Below are 14,883 nucleotides of genomic sequence, written 5' to 3' on the forward strand. Positions count from 1 at the left end.
GGGTCTCTGTACGTGCAACTAGTGCAAGATGGCTCTACGAGCAGGGATGGGTGTGGTGGGGATCAGAATTTCAAGGCCTATGAAGAGGTAGAACAATCTCTGTGTGGAATTGATCACTGATCCACAGAGGCTTCCATGCCTGACAGAGTATAAAGAGAAGAAAGGAGCTAAGGGAAAGAGGATGTGGGGCTGGAGAATGAGGCTACCAGAGGTCTCCAGCCTCCCACCCACCCCCAACTGGAGGTATTGTTTAATGGGATGCAGAGGCCGCTCCAGGTTAAAGCCGGGCGAAACATTTTTGTCAGAAAAACGTTTGACCAAAAAATGGCTTTTCAGCCAAAACAAACATTTTTCACGGAAATTTTTCGGTACAAAGTTTCAGGTCTCATTTAAAATGTTTGTTTTTCAGTTCATTTTTTCAGTACCAAATTTTGTGTTTTGAAAACTTTTTTAAAAGAAAAAAACCTTTTTGTTGTTGTTGTTGGAAACTGTTTGAAACAATTCAAATTTTGTTTTGGTTTCAAGAATTTATTTTTTTTTAAAATTCCAATGCGAAGCACTTGGCTTTTCCCACCAGCTGTCTCTATGTAACCCCCTCTATGTAGCACTTCTACAGCAAGTCCAAGGCTTGGGGGGTGGGTATTTCTCTCCTCGAGCCCCAAACTCTATGCATCTACTTACCCATAAAACAGAGACGTCCAAGTTGCAAAGCTTGAATCTGAATCCAGACCTTCTGGGCATGTTTAGAAGGGGAATTGGGTTCTGAACAAACTCTAATTAAAACTAACACCTGTTATATGGCAATGCTCACAGATGACTGTCCAGTTGCGTGGAGCTACAAATAAATGGGAACTTTCTGGGTGCTCAGCATGTGTGAAAATCTGGCTACTTATATAAAGGAAAGATTTTAGGGTTTAGAATAAAGGCACAAAAAAGAATTTGGCACCCAATTCCTACTGAAAGTCAACTGAAGCTGGGAATCTACCAGACCTTTGTACCGTTGCAAATTTCTTCCTATGTGCTTGAATATGCGTTCAGGAGCTTAACTGTTGACACACATTTCTGAAAATCTTGGCCTGGCCCACTGATCATAATGAAATCAAAGCACGTACTGTAACAGTGCCAATGGCTATAGCTGGAGAAGGGGCTAGCAAGCCATCACAACAAATCCAGTATATCAGCAATCACTATATTCAGCTCTAAGAAGGAAGTTTTCACATACATCACCCTCATGTGTCCCACACAAAGCTACTCTATATTCCTGTAAATTATCGACCCCAGAAATATCCCTGCACATCCCTGCACAGAAGCCGCTGTTTAGTGAGAAAGCTCCCCACATGGTTTCTCTCAATGGATTTTCAAATTGTCTCCCCCCCCCCTTCAACTATCCGGCTCACGCTGTTTGAAAATACCCCCACGCACTGTATCACTGTGGAGTGTGCAGGATGCATCCAGGGATGAAGCTTGTGTCTAGTGGAATGTATTTAATCATTTTCCCAAAGATATAGCTGCGATAGGAATGGTAACAGGATGTTTATAACAGAGATAAGGCCAGGATGAAATCCTAGCCCACTCTGGGAGCTAATAAAAGCAAAGTTTTGGAATTAAGCATCACTTTCTCCTCGCTGCACATGAATGAGGAAATGGGGTCGAAAGGGCAAGCTGCAACATTGTAGGCACTTTATCTAAAACATAAACATTACTAGAGTGCATTCAGGCCAAATTAACTCTCTCAGATCTGTGATGGTAGCATTCCTGTCCTACTTAAGCATGCCAGCTTTACTACTCCTCTGACTGAGGGCTGAACTCCAAGTTGGGGTTGACACTTGCAAACAGGCTCTTATCTGGGAGAGCCTGGAGAACCCTCTTGCAATTAAACATCCATCGAAAAGCTTCTTTGGGGGAAAAAATCATCCGAAATGCAAGGAGAGAAATATGATCTCTTCCATTTGACATATGCGCCAAAAAGTAACATATGATCTCTTCCATTTGACATATGCACCACTGAAAAGTAAAGCTTTCTTTGCAAAGGCAGTGGAAATATTAGTGTTTGCTCTGCTACTGTTCACTGCAGAAAAACTTGGATCAGAGAGTCTTGCGGTAAAATCCAGGCCCCACTGAAATCCCTGGAAAAACTCCCATTGACTTCACCAGGGAAAAGTTTTCACCCTTCGTATTTTAAGCCTTACAAAGTACAGTACTAAAAGCCAGATTCATATAGGAATTTAGGTGCCTAACTCCCACTGAAATCAATCCATATTAGGGGCCTAAATACCTTTTAAAATCTGGCCCTAACAGCCTCCTGTGAGCAGGACTGGACCTTTAAGTCATAAAAAAGGGGCTGCCTTGTTGAAGCTGCCACACAGCTCTGCTAAACAAAATTAAAGTGACGCCTATATGGGAAGTTTCAAAAAAGGCATCTTATTATTTCTCTCTCAGCCCCAACCAAGACCAGGGCCCCATTGGGCTGGGGGCTGCACACACATGTTGAGAGCGACCGTCCGGACCTGGAAGAAGTTGCAATCTAAATACACCATGCAAGGCAGACAAAAGAATCACTATTTACTACTGGAGAGCACAGGCCCAGAGAGATGAAGGGCTAGATTGTAGCACGAAAAATCTGCCCTGAGAAAGGGGTGGCACCTAACTGTACTTCCCTAAGAGCAGACAGGGAAGAAATTGTGACTTGGAGAGGCTCAGTTACTGCCTTGCTCTGGGGAGGGTGGGCCAGTAAGTTACCTCACACCTTAACATGGGGCAACTTGCCTCCTGCAAGAGTCACCAGTGCTTTAGCCACATGGCCATCCTTGCTCCTAGACCCTTCCTGGGAACCCCTTGAATGTGTACCTCTCTTGTTATTTGTACACAGAGTCATCTGAAGCCTTATATAGTCCATCCTTATCTATGGCAAGGGGCAGCGTAAATACCTATCGGCTCTTCTGGAAACAGTTCGTCCTTTTGAGTTCTCGGCCTTCTCAGTGTTTGATAGTGATGTTATCGGAACAGGTTTTACGCAGCCGTGAATAAAAAAACAAGCAGCCTCTCTGTAAAGTGATGTCCGTCTTCGACCTCAGAACCTCGCTGCTCACAGGGCTCACAAGTTGGAGCATTGAAGTGTCATTGTATTGACAGGAAGGTAGGGGTGGTGGTAATCGCCTTGAAATCTGAACTCTCCAGGACCAAAGCTGTAAATTAAAGGGGAGTGTTGACTCCAGCAAGAGCTGCCAAAGAGTATCTCTGCCAGCTTCCTCTTTTCCTCATTTTGTTTCTCACTGACCCAGCCTGGAAATGCTTCCAATTGGATCCAGGCCCTGAGAAGAAGGGAGGAGCTAGAAGTCCATGATTTGCTAGAAAATATAAGGCGTCTAGGAAAAATGAGAGCCCGGCAAATAACATGGAGCTTGAGTGGGGGCAGATATTCAGCTAGTGCACAGTGGCACAGCTTCACTGCAAGGACTGGGCTCATATAGAATCGCTCCAGTCCATCCCTTTCCTCTGGCTGTTCCACACTCAGAAGCCAATTCAGGTAGGTCAATTATACCAGCCTTTTATTTTTCAATACGCACATCAAGTACAAAACCATAGAGCAGTATTACAAAGCTTCTTAAAACTAGCCGTATAACAAAGCTGTTAGTATTCAGCAGAGATTGCAAACAGCGTGTTAATCCCCTACAGTCACAGGGATCCTATTAGGTAAGACCTGTTTTCTTTCCAATCGGTTCCCTTTCAGTTTTCTTTTCAAACCACAGTCAAAACGCTCTCATATTTTGTTTGAGATTTAAAACAGCTAGGGCTTCTTTGAGTTCATATAAAGGGCTCGTTGTGTGTTGGAATGTATAGCGGTGAAATGACCGGGGGCCAGATCGCCCCTTCCTAGGCTAGAACCCCTGACAGGAGGATTTTCCACTACATCCTTCCGCCAAAGGAGAGAGGCGGCATTGACTTCACCATTCTTGGAAAGAGCTGTTGGGCTGCCCTGTGTATCCAAGGGATCCGTAGCAGGCCAGAGCCAGCTACACCAAGGTGCTTCTACACTGGCTGTGTCCCTAGGACTTCTATTGCTTTAACAGCGGCAGTCTCATGGACCCCATGGCTGCCCTGTTTCCCACTGATGCAGGAGCCATGGAGAAGTTGCTCCTGCCCGGGAGAAATCTGCTAGGCTGGGATGGGGACAGTGTGTGTTCCACTGAGCCCACCCCCATCCTAACTAGTCCCCTTTCTCCAGGGGACCCCAGGGAGGAAGTGATGGAGCTGCAAAGACAGTTGAACCATTTACTGAATTGGAGGGATGAGATCCATGCTCAGGCAACCCCTATCCATATGTGGCTCTCAGGGGCCCAAGCTGACCTTGGGTTACTTTGTTCTGGGCCCATTTATCCCATCTGGTGCATGAGGTGCATCTGGGGGATAGGGCCCAAATTACACCCAACTCTTCTTACACCAAAACAAAGCTGGCATTGTGCAACATCGAAGAGGGATGTGCTGTACGTCACCTGATTTGTTGGTTACGTCTGTGTACAATGGACCAAATCCTTTCTCCAGTACCCTCTAGCACCATGCATGGAGGGGACTTTGCACTTGAATCTCCCCTGGGTGGAAGGGGAGCTTAAATATCCCTGCCAGCTCCTTCTGGCGTTTGTGTGGAGATGGGGCAGGGAGAAGCAGCAGGGTTGTGGCAGCACCACGAACACATCACCTCCCCTGCCACACCCTGAAGAAATAGTCAAAAAAGCTAATGCAGCCTGTCTCTGTTCAGATGGAAAGCGATGGTCTATGCATGAAATTATCACAATGGAGAGAGAGCTAAATGGTGGGGGGACCCAAGGAGCTGCACTGGGTCCAGGCCTGTTCAACGTATTCATAAATGACCTAGAAAAGGGGGTCAACAGGGAGCTGGCAAAGTTTGCAGACGATACAAAGCTACTCAAGGTAGGGACATCCACAGCAGACTGTGAAGAGTTACAAAGGGATCTCACAAAACTGGGTGACTGGGCAACAAAACGAACCTCAGCGCTGATGAACCTTAGCACTGACCAGTGCAAAGTAATGCACACTGGAAAACATAATCCCAACTGTACATATAAAGTGATGGGTTCTAAATTAGCTCTTACCACCCTAAAAGATCTTGGAGCCATTGTGGGTAGTTCTCTGAAAACATCCGCTCAATGTCCAGCAGCAGCCAAACAAGGGAACAGAATGTTCGGAACCATTAGGAAAGGGATAGATCATAAGACAGTAAATACCATAATGCCAATATACGAATCCGTGGTACGCGCACACCTTGAATACTGCATGCAGATCTGGTCACCCTCATCTCAAAAAAGATGTACACCTCTACCCCGATATAACGCGACCCGATATAACACGAATTCGGATATAACGCGGTAAAGCAGTGCTCTGGGGGGGCAGGGCTGTGCCCTCCGGCGGATCAGTGCGTCAGGCTGTCTGGCTCCGACATGCTGCTCTGAGCAGCGTGTTAAGGGTGCCAGGCCAGGGCCGAGCGGTTGGATAAAGGGCAGAGGGTCTCAGGGGGCGGTCAGGAGACAGGGAGCAGGGGAGGTGTTGGATGGTTCGGAGGTTCTGGGGGGCAGGGTGGTCAGGGGACAGGGAACGGGGCATTGGATAGGGCGTGGGAGTCCCGGGGGGTTTGTCAGGAGGCGGGGGTGTGGCTAGGGGTCGGGGCAGTCAGGGGACAGGGAGCCAGGGTGGTTGGATGGTTTAGAGGTTCTGGGGGGCAGGGTGGTCAGGGGACAGGGAACAGGGGCATTGGATAGGGCGTGGGACTCCTGGGGGGCCTGTCAGGGGGCGGGGGTGTGGCTAGGGGTCGGGGCAGTCAGGGGACAGGGAGCCAGGGTGGTTTGATGGTTCAGAGGTTCTGGGGGGCGGGGTGGTCAGGGGAAAGGGAACGGGGGCGTTGGATAGGGCGTGGGAGTCCGGGGGGCCTGTCAGGGGGTGGGGGTGTGTCTAGGGGGTGGGGCAGTTAGGGGACAGGGAGAGGGGTGGGGGTTGGATGAGTCGGGGGTTCTGAGGGGTCCGTCGGGGGGGCGGGAAGTGACTATTAATAACGGAAATGCTCGAGGCCAAACCAAGTTAGATAATAATGCGATTCCACCGATAATGCGCTAAGATTTTGGGCTCCCGAGGACCGCGTTATATTGGGGTAGAGGTGTATTAGAATTGGAAAAGGTACAGAAAAGGGCAACAAAAGTGATCAGAGGTGCGGAAAAGCTTCCATATGAGGCGAGATTAAAAAGACCGGGACTGTTCAGTTGAGAGAAGAGATGACTAAGGGGGGATATGAGAGAAGACTACAAAATCATGACCGGTGTGGAGACAGTGAAAGTGTTCCTTACTCCTTCACATAATACAGGAACCATGGGTCACCAGATGAAATTACCAGGCAGCAGGTTTAGAAAAAGAGGAAATATTTCTTCACACAATGCACAGCCAACCTGTGGAACTCATTGCCAGGGGATGTTGTGAAGGCCAAATGTATAACTGGGTTGAAAAAAAAAAGAATGAGATAAGTTAACGTATGATAGGTTCATCAATGGCTAGTTGCCAGGTATTTAGGGACACAGCCCCCTGCTCTAAATATCCCTAAGCCTCTAACTGCCAGGTGGGTCTAACTGCGCCATGTCACCACTGGTTCAGTCAACAGAGTTATGCCGATTTACTGGAGGTGAGGTTCTGGCCCCAAATGTCTGAGTTTCCACACAAACCTGTGCAAATATTACTAATTTGCATCTGAACATTTACAATACAAAAGCTATGGTTTTACTCAGCTCTAGTTATGGTGGAGGATCAGTATCATTAGCTCCATTTCCACAGGGGAGGAAACTGAGGCATTACTCACAAGCACTCAGCAGGCCAGGGGCAAAGCTGAGGACAGAACCCAGCTCTTCTGAAGCTGAGACCACCTACTAGCTGGTAGGCCACACTGACTTCATCCACTCAGTTATGAAGAGTATATTTTTTCTTCAAGAGGCTTCTGTGCTTTGGACAATTCTCCCTGGGTGACAGGGAGCTCGGACGAGAAAGAGCGACATGGCCCATCTGCCTGACAAATGGCTGGCCTTGGCTGCAATGGGACCAGTTAAGGGGTGGTGAGTGGCATGCCCATGCAGGGAGACTGGCATGTCAGGGAGCTGTGCCCTTCTCCGGTGCCTCCACGCAAGGGGATTTTGGACGCAGAGTTGGGCGGAGTGGGGGCAGGGCTCGTAATTCCATGACTAGACAGCTCCACCACCCCTTCTCCTCATGAAGGAGATACAGCTACCACAGGGGTGCTCTACAGTGGGGATGGGGGGATGATTCCTTCTCCCCCCCACACCCCGGCTACTGCAGACCTACCTGGCGCACAGCCTGGCGCCTCAGCTGTGACTGGAGACAGGATTTGTCCCTGTGCAGAGGGCAAAACCTTCCAACGTCGTTGCCTGAACGCCCATATAGATCGCTACATAGGCAGCCAGGCTGCCAGGGCTGAGCATGTGGCTGTGCCCCAGAACGTAACGTGGGAACTAGAGTAACTGAGAGGAGAATTTGCCCCCCCAAAGGGCTATGTACATTTTAGGGATAACAATCATTATTTTACGCCTCATCCTGAAAATGAACAGCTGCTGCTTGCTTCTTCCGCGGGAGGAAGATCGTGGTGGTAGCTGGATTGGCAGTCGGGAGCCCTGGCTTCAATTGCCATCTCTGCCTTAGGCTTCCGCTGCGCCCTTGGGCAAATGACTTGAGGACAAATGTTCAAAAGCTCAGGGCTAGATCGTCAAGTGCTTGCCCTCCCCCCCCCCCACCTTAATCTCCCTGTTCCTCACTTCTCCATGTGCAAACTGAGGCTAATCGCATTTCGTTTCTCCCATCCTTTGTCTATTTCGAGTGCAAGATCTTTGGGGAAGCAGCTGTCTCTTATGATGTGTTTGTACACCACCTAACCCAATAAGGCACTGATCGCGGTTGAGGTGTCTAGGTATTACTGTTATTAATTCTTCTAATATGCTCTATATACTCAGACCAATGAAGTGTGATTGCTCTCTTCTAGTTCGCTTTCTAAAGCATTTAATATTTTGTCTGAAAAAAAATCATAAATATAAATGGTGCTGTTTTGGGCCCATGGTTTTTCTTTTCTTTACCCAAATATACATTCATCTGGAAACAAAGTAATACAGTTAAGTTATTGCAAAATACTGAAGTGTGATCCTACCAAAATGTGCTATAAATGTTTCCCTCCTCCTCTCAAAGGAACCCTTTCAACCTGGACTTCAGAGCAGATAAAACTTCCCAGAAAATATCATAGTCAATGAATTTTTACATCACAGGGTCTCTCTTCCACTCCTTTCCTGGATTTTTTTTTTCCTTTTGAAGTGGAAACAGTATTCATTTTCAAAGTAGATTTGTGTAGTCAGCAATGATGAAAATGAAGGTAGCTGTCAAAAATTCTGCCAGAAGGGATTTCTCCTCTTTAATTTCTGCTTACATTATGAAGACAAGTAAATTATCTTTTCATGGAATGTTTCCTTTTTTTTCTGGAAACGCTGCTGATAAATGATGTAATATTCTAGGGTCTTTCTCCGCAGCTGTTGGAGGCCCAGAAAAAGTCTCTCCCCTACACCAAAGTAGACAGAGATGCCAAGCAAAACCTGAAGCTGACTTTCATGATTAAATGTTATGTATCACAGAGGGAAATAAAGAATCTACAAATATTATTTTGAAAGCGTTAGCTTGATTGAACTTTCTTTCTTTCACTGTTGTTGTAACAGGGATTAGGAAAAACCCAAATGACGCTGCTGAAATAGAAGCCAAGATGAACGGTGCCTAATGCAGAATGGCAATACTGGCTTATAACAAACTTGACAGGAATAAGTTATAACTATGGTGGCAGAGAGGAAGCTTGTATTTTGATTCAGTGAAACCGTAACCCATTTGTGTGAAGGGATTTATTGCTTTTCCTACGTTCAGATTGTCACTGCCATTTCCAAAAAAATCAGACCGGGGAGAAGGGGGGGGCGCAGGATTGGCATAACTGAAAAAGACAAATAGTTCACCCACAAACTCCTGGAGCCTGACAGCGCAGTGTAAGCCATGTTTTGAAAAAGCAGCCCACTGAAATCCTACTGGTACAGGCCTCTTTTACTCAACAACTAAAATAAATTAGGCCCCTTCTTGACATATTAGTTCAAGTAGCTTATCTTAGGGGTAATGGCTGCTTAACCTATTGCAAGGAGAAATGGATTCCTCCCCCCCTCCCCCAACATAAACACTCCATAGAGTATCTAAACATTGTTTGGGAAGCATGCTTGACATCTGACATCATGCAATTTACTATTCTGCAGGGAGAACAGGTCTGTCACATATGACCCATACCACTTCCAGGCAAATATTTGCCTGTGGCCCAGACTCTGACACCCTTAAGCATGGGAAATAGTACTTTCCCCCACAAATATGCCCACGGACTTCATGGGTGATGCTCACAGTGAGTAGGGACTTCTATCTGCAGTTTTGTAAATGCATCGCACTGGGAGAGAATGCTGAGGGTGAAACCCATACCTGACCCTACTGAAGGCAATAGGAGTTTTTCCATAAACTTCAGTGGGGCCAGGAATTTACCCTAAATTTGCCGACTGTACCAGGACAAGGGAGTCTGATTTCCCTTTAGCTTTCATAAACGGGCTACCCAGACCTTGGATCTAGGTGTGTAGGAGTCAGCAGACACTGCATGCCTGCTTACTCACTCTCCAGAGTAGGTAGGCCGGGAGAGGGTATGAAGGGGTGAGGAATGGGTGAGTCTAGCTGGTCAGCTGAGCCAGCTGGTGGGGGAGTGTCATACTTTGCTGCTAGTATAGGTCAAAATCTAGGGATGGCTGGGGAGGAATCAAGCCTCTGAGGAGTGCATCCCCATCTGGGGTGGCACAGCTTAGGTTGGCTCAGGACAGTGTCTAAGGTTGCAATCTACCCCCTGTTGTGTCTCTGTAGTTAACAGGTTTGTAAGGCATGCTGTATACAAGTGGACCTCTGCACCTGGGTTACATGGAGCTAAGTAGTGTAATGGAATGCCCACCCTGATGGGACGTGAGAAGTCAGTGAGATATTTTAAACAAGGACCGGGGCCTGGTTTAAACAGCCATGCTAGGGCCAGATATGCAAAGAAAGCTGCAATGGGGGGCATGGAAAAGGATCCTATCAATTTCTGCCTGTGCAATGCTGTCCTCCTTTCCACAACGTAGTGCTGTTTAGGCACAGCCCGTCGGTCAGGTAGTGCAAAGCCATGCTCCCCCAGGGGCGCTCAGTGAGGACCGGTGCAGGAGTGGGTGCTCCGTCCTTTAGAAGGCCGTACCCTTCACCCCTGGGGTGCGCCCAGCCTACAGGATGGTCCAGTACAGAGGGGACCTCTCCTTCTCACCCCTGCCCACCCACTTTGGGGCAACGGGCATCCCCAGGGAAGGGAGCAGTCCCTGCAGTCCTCGGGACTGTGATGGACAATAGAGCAGTTGTGCAAGGTGAGGAAAGACTCTTTGCATCCTTAATATTAAATTACACACACACACACACACACAGTGTTAAAAACATTATTAAAGTTCAAGATCAAACACTCAAACTTGCTCTTAAGGTTGCCTGTGCAACTGCTATCTGCTTCTCTGTCCCCCTCCCCACCTCACCAGTCCAGTCTTCCCACTGGCTCCTTGTCCAATTCCAGTCTCTCTCCCACTCCCTGGCTCCCAGTTCCCCTCATTTCCATCCCTGGATCCCAGTCCCTGTCTCCTTGTCCCAATGTACTCCCCAGACACTCACTTCCCCTCAAGTCAGGCTCTTGTCCTCTCTGCATTTGAATCAGACAGCTTCCTCCTCACTGCCTGGGCATCGGCAGGGGGGTCACGGAGAGCACGGGAGAGACAATGCTCACATTTCCAGGGCCTGGTCTGCAGCACCAGCCCATAGCTGCAATTGCAGGACAAGTCCTAGTCAGTCCCAGGCTGGAGCGTGCTCATCAAGGATGAACGCTCTGGAAAATTTAGCGGCAAAACCCTAGCAAGCCTTTCATGAACATGTGCCAAACTGCAATTTTTAAAAGTCTTATGACTCAGCCAAATTTGGTCACAAGAACGCTTTTAACATGGGCAAAACGCTGTACTTCCCCCCTAACTTTGTTCTCAGAAAGAGCTGATCTCTTTTGGCTGACATTGACATTGCAAAAACTGGAGCCCAGATGGTTAATATCCGGTAAAGTTATAAGAAACTGAAAAGTGGGACTCATAATGAGACACGTCAAACAGCCTTAACAGTCCCACCCATACCATAATGGATCAGATTCACCCCTGGTGAACACCACTGAAGTGAATGGAGTTGCAATGGGAATGTACGCTTTGTATCAAGGGTACATTTATAAATACTTTATAAAGTGTTAGTTAGTGACTAATGGACATTATAAGTGCATTACAGACATGAATAGCACATGTTATGGTTGGTTATAAGAACATCAGTAGACGTTATTATTAGAGCTGGTCAGAAAATGGAGGTTTAGTCCATGAAACTTTTCAACTTTTTAAGTGAAAAATTGAAACCTTTAAGCTGAAATCCAAAATTCCAAGTGGGACATGTTCCCACAGTACCTCATAACTCCATTCTCCAATACGGGCAGGCTCCCTGGCCAGACTACATTCCCCGCCCCCTCCTCTTGGGGAACTGTCATGGTGCATTCTGGCAGTCCCTGGCTATGCTGCATCATGGGAGATGAAGTCTGATCTGGGTATCCTGCTCTTCGAGGATAATAGGAACATGAGGTAGCCAAATTACCAAATCCCATGAGGCATGATGGTAGCATCTCTGAATCAAAATATTTAGATTTTTGGCCATAGTTTTCAGATTTCCGTAGTTTAGTTTATTGAGCATGTTCAGGGCTTGTCTCAACACCAGTTCCTGGAGTTTGTTTTAGAAAAGCAGCCAGGTGGGACAGAGTCCCTGGAGAAGGGGAAGACTAGAGTGGCAATGAAAGACTGAATTCAGGCAATTTCCAAGAGAGACCATCCCCACATCTGAACTGAGAGAAACCTGCACATCAGAAGATCCTTTCCAGAGGAGAAGCTAGAGAGGCAGATTGGGTCTGATAGGTTCCCTATATTAATACAGTAGCCCTGATTCTGGGTTTCACATTGAGGGATGCTTTGTTCTCCTCCACCAGCAGATCCAGCCCCCAGAAGAGGTACCTTGCACAAGGGCTGCTCATGTGGCAAAGAGCTGCCAGAATGGCTCCTACACCATCCTCCCTCATGGTTGCTAGGGAAGGGATGGTGCAAGCCCAGGACTCCTTTGCACCCTGGTTACTACAACAGCCCCTGGGACTGCTGATAGCTGGCACTGACTAAAGTTGCCATTAAAAGAACTTGGCACTGAGCATCTCAAAACCTGCTGTTCAGCAAAAAATACGGGTTGGGGATAAATGAAAAATGTCAAGAATTATTTTAAAAAAGTTATTTCACTCAAAATGTTGGTTAAAATGGTAAAAATATTGCAGCAAAGTTCAAAAATGAAGCTTTTCACCAAAAAAGTGCAGACTTTTTTTTTAAAAGGTAATTTCTGCACAAGAAACTTCTAGTTAAAACGTTCTGGCCAGCTGTGATAATATTTTATGGAGACCTTTTACAAAAGGTTGATACCCCCTTTTATTTAGCCCATGGTCTCACTAGACTTCATTACCATTTCCCAGAATATCTCTGTGTTTTCTTTTACATCTGTCTTTTCAATAGCATAGTACTGATCCTGACATGTAACAGCTGATGCTCAAACTACACTTAACCCAGGTGGAAGGTTGTAAGTGATGGGATGAAAATTGTTAATTAGCAATATAGGGCTCAGTGGCCTTTACTGGAGATTTCAATGGCATTGGCCTTTGACATTGTGCAGCATGAGCAAGGTGACCTCTCAGACAGACAGGTCCCTGGCCATTAAGGGATTTCCACTTAAACCTGGTAAGCTATAGGCAGCCAGCGCAAATCACAGGGCAGTGATGTCACATGCTCATGGTGCTCAACCAGCAAGCTCTACGTAGGCCCTTTGCACAGGGATGACACCCTGAGATACTTAGGCACTGATCCCGCACCCCTGAATTCAGTGGGTGTTTTGCTGTTGGCTTGAAAGGGAGCAGGCCTTTATTTTATGTCCAGTCCTGCAGTCATTACACAGCCAAACCGTTGCGGAAATTCATTGGGAGTTTCACCTGATTAAATGACAGAAGAAGCTAACTGTACATGTAGGTGCCCCACAGCGTGGGCGACAGCTCCTTCGTTGGTGCAAAGGGGCATCGAAGCGTCTGAGCTGATTTACAGCAGATAAGGAGTTAGCCCAGGAACTCTGCTCTTTTTCTATTTACCGTGGTAGCAGCAATTTGCAGACGTTTACCAGGAACAGGCCCAATAGTTCAGAGGAAATTATGGAATATCCTCAGCAGACCCTAAATTAGTTGTTTTTAAGTTATAGGAGCATAAAATCATAGCATCTGACACCAAACCCTTCCTTAAAACTGTAGCAGGGCCGTGCCAAACCAATTGTTTCCAAATTCCGTCAAAAATATTGTCATTGGGCAGCGAGCTCAGATGCTAAACTTCAACCCAGAAGGATTTTTATGGCTGAGTGACAAACTTCTTGAAAAAGGGATTTATTATGAACACAACTTTAACTAGCGTAGTGTGAACAGTGCTGCAAATCTCATTAGCTGAGCGTCCCCCCCACCCTTTTCCCCCCAGATAATTTCAGAGGGTGTGACTGGCTGTGGGAAGTAGCCAGCTTCTGTGCACACTTCTGTCGTAGCAGGGAGGGAACGCAACAACGCAGTTACCCCTCCCTACCTTTCATCTAGGGAGATCTGGCTGGGTTCAAAGAGTGTCCCGAGTTGGAAGCTAGAGGAGGTTTTCATGTAGTGATCATGTGCATGGGCAGCTTGTGGGGCTGCGTTTCATGACCAAATCCCCCAAAGTGGACTTTTATGTAATGAATTTTAGTCACTGGGGGACATGGGCAGAGCTTAAGATTTGAAAGCAAGGTTTCCCAAATGGGGAGGCCGGAAGACCAGAAGGGAACGTATCTGCCAGACTCATTTTCTTCTTCTGGGTTTAACTGCCACATTTCATTTTTCAGATGATGGGTAACATAACAAGACTCTGCTCTCTATCTATCCAACACCAGGTAGGGAAGTGGCAGTGGAGGGCTGGTTGGAGGATTCCGTTTATGTGCATAAAGTTTGCCTGACTTTTGTTTTCCGGGGACAGTGTTCATCAAGTTTCTACCGTTTGAAGAGGTATTACGGGTTATTCTGGTGTCTTCCAGTTTAAGTAGAAAGAATCTGAATATGGCACAACCTTTCAAAACAGGTGATACTTTTAAAGTGTGACCATTATTAGTAGCAGCAACAAATATTTATATTTTGATAGCATCAGTACCCTCCCATTTTGCTGGATGCTGCCCAAACACAGAAAAGAGACAATCCCTGACTCAAAGGACTTACAGTGTAATGATCACACCAAGTATCCACCATAAAAGCTTGACAGTAGGGAGTGAGGTTGTGCTGTTGACAACTATAGTGGAAATTGAAATCCAGGTAAAGGCCCCAAATAAAAAGTGAACTGAGCGGTCTGTGGGCTCACCTCAACATTGTCTTCTGAGTTTTCAAGGTGGAGGATGTGGAAGTAGTGCCCAGATCATGATATGGCTGGAATGAAGATCTTTTAGAAAAAAAAGTTAAGGTAAAGGTTCTTAAGAGTCCTTGGCCTGCACTTTCCCAAACCACAGTCATAACATCCACACACAATTTGCTTGAATGATGTTTGAAGGATGAGCAATTTCCACTCCATCCTATCCCAATGTGGAAGATGCAGAATGGGAGTGGAGAGC

This window comes from Caretta caretta, chromosome 3, assembly GCF_965140235.1.
Source record: "Caretta caretta isolate rCarCar2 chromosome 3, rCarCar1.hap1, whole genome shotgun sequence".
NCBI classification, from domain to species: Eukaryota; Metazoa; Chordata; order Testudines; family Cheloniidae; genus Caretta; species Caretta caretta.